Source organism: Hippocampus guttulatus, chromosome 12 (assembly GCF_054856545.1).
Source record: "Hippocampus guttulatus isolate MCC_2025c chromosome 12, RoL_Hgut_1.0, whole genome shotgun sequence".
NCBI classification, from domain to species: domain Eukaryota; kingdom Metazoa; phylum Chordata; class Actinopteri; order Syngnathiformes; family Syngnathidae; genus Hippocampus; species Hippocampus guttulatus.
Genome location: NC_141272.1, coordinates 19,933,660 through 19,938,675, shown reverse-complemented (window position 1 = coordinate 19,938,675; position 5,016 = coordinate 19,933,660).

The following is a 5,016-nucleotide window of genomic DNA, read 5'->3' as shown; positions in this document are numbered from 1 at the left end:
CTGAGTCATCACACTTTTCACCCTCCTTACACTCTCGTGTATCTCTCCTTTCGTTCCCACTATAGTAGTGTCGTCTGCAAACAAGGCGCTCGATACCTGCACTTCTTTTGTTTCCGAGCTCCCTCTCTCCCAGCCATGTTCACCTGCGAATGACCCTCCTGGTATCCACCTCCACACCACCATTTTCTCCTCCCTGCTATCTCGGTTCCTCGCCGCCAGTGCCTGCCTCATCACCGCCTGATGGTAGATATTAAAGAGGATCGGCGATGTAGAGCATCCTTCTCGCAGCCCTCTTGCTGGCATCCATCCTCCACTCACTCCCTCCCTTCCCCTCACCTTATACTCTGTCGTCTCATGCAGGTCCATAATGGTATCCAGACATTTGCCCTTTAGCCCATACCGTTCAAGCAACATCCACAACGCTGGTTTACTCACTCTCGGATACGCCTTTTTCAAATCTAACAGTCTTGCACATGGCCAGTCGTCATCCTTCATATCCTTCACCCCTTCCTGCGTCACTCTCTTTCTACAATCTTCTACATCCTCCTGTATGCGTACCATCATTTGCGTTACATCCGCTGTGGACCTCCCTTTCCTAAAGCCCGCTTGGTTTTCGTCAAGGAGCCTCAGGTGTTCGGCCCACCAACTCAGTCGCTTCGCTAACATTCTTCCTAACACCCTGCTGCACATACTCAGCAGGCACACTCCCCTGTAATTGTTTCTGCCATTCCTGTCCCCCTTCTTATGTAACGGTACCATCAGTCCCACTTTTACACTTCTATCCCACTGGTCCGCCCTCTGCTCAAACATCCCCCTCACTATCTTAATCCCTCTTTCTAACACTTCCTCACACGCATTCCGTAAATATCCTATTCTCACCCCATCCTCTCCCGGTGCCGACTCTCGTATCTCCCACACAGCCTCGATGATTTCCTCCCTCTCAGGCACCTCATTCATGATCTTATTTGCTTCGCTCGCCCTACTATCGTCCCTGAGATCTACGGCTCCTCGAACTGCCTCTTCAATCACTCTTGGTTCTTCCTCGTACCTCTCTCTCGACACACTTTCAAAATGCTCCCTGAACTCATCTGCTGTCAGTCGTGCTCCGAGCGGCCGGTTTATCCCTCTTTCCTATCTTCCTCAAACATTTGTACATTTCGCCAATCCTCCCTCTAGAACATGCTTCCTGACAGTCCTCAATCACTCCTTCCCACCAGTCTCTTTCCAGCCTCCTCAGCAATTTCTTCAATTCCTTTCGCGCTTCCTTCACTTCCGCTTTTAGTCTGGTGAGCTCTTCTTCCATCTCCCCCACTCCTCTCCCTCCTCCCCTCACTCTTAGCCTTCTCCTTGCATTCAGTGTCTCCATTGTCTTATTCCTTCTGTCTACCCTCTCCCATACCCTCTTCTATCTCCTCCTCTCTCCCTACCGTCCAAGGGTTGGATATTTCTCTTCTCTCCCTTCCACATACCTCCACTGCTGTTTCCACCATTATTTTCGCCAGCTCCGTCCACCCGCTCTCCTTTACCAGTCCTTCCTTGTTCAACTCCCGCAATTTCTCTCTTGTCCTCTCCTCATATTCTCTTTTCTTCTCCTCCACTTTCAACACCTCCCACTTCGCTTGCACCACTCTCCTCTGGATCCTCTCTTCTGTCCTCCAGCTCTTCCACTTCCCATTCACCTGCATACACACCGGCCTATGATCCGACAATTCATACTCACTCATAGTCCACATCCTTTTCACCATGCGGTGTCTCTCTTTCCCTTTCACCAGAAATCCATCCAACTCATACCATTTTCCACTCGCCATGTGTCGCCACGTCCCCCTCCTTCTAAACCTCCTATAGCTATTCACATATGCCAGATCGTGCTCCTGACACTATTCTATTAGGTCCCTTCCGGCTTCATTCAACCTTCCCAACCCATGCCCCCCACACACTCCTCCTATCTTCACATTCGTTCCCACACTTGCATTGAAGTCTCCTCCAATCACCAGTCTTTCACTCCCTCCCATCGCCACCTGACTCCCCATATCTCGTCGGCATCGCTCCATTTCCCGTTCATCCGTTCCCCAGCTCGGTTGGTAGACTGATACCAGCCTGAGCCCTCCCAGCACCACCGCCACCACTCTCTCCCAGCCACTTCTGTTGTCCTTCCTCTATCCACATCCTCAATGCCGTTCCCCTCAACATCACTCCGGCTTTCCTCCCATGAACAAGCACTACCTGTTCCTCCTCCTCACCCAACCACACCACCCCGGCTTCTTCTGCCTTTAGTTCCGTCATCAGTACCACTTCCCATTTTTCTTTGTTGACTCTTTCTGCTACTCTCCTCAACCTCTTTCTAAATGTCTCTCTCACACTCAATCGCCTCACATTCTATGTGACTATCACTCGTTCTTCATTCTTACCCCGAGCTTCAATTCTGTTTCCCCTTTCCCGTCCCACCCTTCCTTTCCTCCTGTCTCCCCTTCTCTCATTCCTCTCTCTTCTTTTATCGTTCCTGCTCCTCGCTCCTCTCTTCCTGCCAGGGCCTGGATGGGGGTGAATCCCCACCAATCTGTCTTTCACCCATCCTCCCACATGTCTTTTGTCCATCCCGCCCTGCTTACGCTTCCTTCTCACCATCCCCATCTCACCCCCGGGGAACCTTTTTCCCCCCTCGTCGCGCCACGTGCGGGTCCTGAAAGGGCCCTCGCCTGACTTTTGTTTAAGGAGGGTTGTGGGGCGGCTACTCCCACTTCCCTCCGTTCCGGCGGGGCGAGCATCGGGTGTCTCTCCTTCCGGTGAGGTCCCTTCTCCTTCCCCGTCAGCTGGTAGGTCTTTAGCCGCAGCAGGGGCTCGAGACCCCCGGCGTTCCCCCTCGCGCCACGTGGAGGCATCCCACCAAGCGAGGCCTCATCTACTTCATCATCATCATCATCATCAGAACTTTCCCAGTCTGTTAGGGTATTTAATATTTCCTAATTGTGCTAATATTTAATAATAATTACTAATATCTGTTTATCTTTTCTAGGAAGCAAACTGTGGCATCATTTTGATACCTCAGCCCATCAAGCAAGAACCACAACTGTCACGGCAAATGCAACAGTTGAGGTGCAAAAGTATCTTGGAGCACCAAACATCCCCAGAGTTGAAAGTCCCTTTCAGGACTGGGAATCACAGAAATATACGCTTCCTATTCTAGACCAACTTGCTATCATATATCTATGCACCCCTGCTTCATCAGTACCATGTGAAAGAGTTTTTTTCAAAAGCATGTGAAATTCTCTGCAAAAAAAGAAACCGCCTGAGTCCAAAAACTTTGGATAAAATATTGTTTTTAAATGAAAATGAATAAGCACTTTATTTTACCTCCTTATTTCACATTTTCACTTGTTGCATAAGCACAAACATAGACAAAGTAACACAGAACAATTCATGTAAAAACACTCCTCAAATACATATTATGTGTTCAGAGCATGATTTACACCCCACCATTTTATTGCATGCACCAAGCATGTTAGACATTTTCCTGTCCACATGATGGCGTAGTCAAGGAAATGATTCATCTTGAAGCCCCAAAGCGTGTGTGAAGTACTTCCCTGCAGGGCTTGACTGCTTTGTGGGGCTTCATTTTGCCATCACTACTGTTCGTACATAATCAAGTTGTGGTCAGTTGAGATCATAGGACCTGACTTTGATATCCCTCATCATGAGCACTTTACTTATTATTAGGGATATGCGCATCAAATCCTACAGTATGAGCTCAATTTATACTATAATTCTGACCACAACTTGATTGAAGTTTTAATTCAGATTAGTTCAATCATATAATTCTCCAATCTGTATTAAAACTTGACTTTTCATGATAACGCTTTGTTTTGTTTTGAGGACGCCTCGTGAATGCCCACTGAGCTGACATGGTTGATGAATGGTTGATGTGACATTTAAGGCTTTTTGGATAATTTTGGAATAACTCCAAATTATACATACATGGCGGCCATTTTGGGGAGGTCCCATTGCCATCCCTGTTCAGCACAACGCAAACAGTTAAGGTTCTTAAGTGTGTATTCTGCTCATATTTAGTTATGATGTCTAACTTTCACATGCTCGCAGTGCGACTGTGTCCTTGAAGCAATCATCACTTAAAATTGGAACACTCCCGACTGGAGACTTTGTAAAGATGCACAGACATAGGAATGCGCCAGTTGATACAAACTAAGAAACGGTTTAGGAGAAACAAAAGCTTTGATGTCACACCTTGTGTTTCGGTACCGCCCTTCTGATAATATAAATATGATGTGAATCCCTTCCTTCTTTGCACTCGTGACCACTGCAGCCATTGTCTGTAAACCGCGGGTGCCCGGAATATTCTGTTATTAAAAGCTTCGAAGAAACTGTTCATCGACTCCAGCCTGTATTTGGATAACCAACATCCTCCTCATCTGAAATTCAACGAACACGCGGGGGAAAGAAGGCCACTTTCCCCCAACATATCAAAAAATAAATAAATAAAATAAAAATCATAATCAGGCACTCAATGTACACCTGGCAGTGTAGTCGCTTGTCATAAAGCAGGTTGGTTCACCTTTCTCAACACGAGACCTCTAATGACACCTGGTGGACAGCTAAAAAGCTACCATATTTTGCTCTGAGGACTGCTATTCAAGAGGCTTGCATGCGGCCATGTCCCCTCCCCCATTGTTCTGCTCAGTGAGATTAATGAGGAAAGTTAATTTATTAAGTAAAATTGAGTATACAGTCATGAAAAACAGGTCGGAATTGACCTTGTGAAAACGGATTGGTCTAACTTATGATTCCCAAACATTTTGAACTTATTTCTTCTGATGGAAATGTCATAGTTTCAGAACCTTGAGACGATAGCTGTATCTTAAAAAAAAAGTTTCACTTTTTGAACAAATACAAATTTTCAGGATATTTGAATTTGTAAGGGTGAATTAGGTCAAGCTTATTAAGCCCTGTACAATAACATGCAGTAATGGTTCACTGCAGTCAGAAAATACGCAGACACACGTC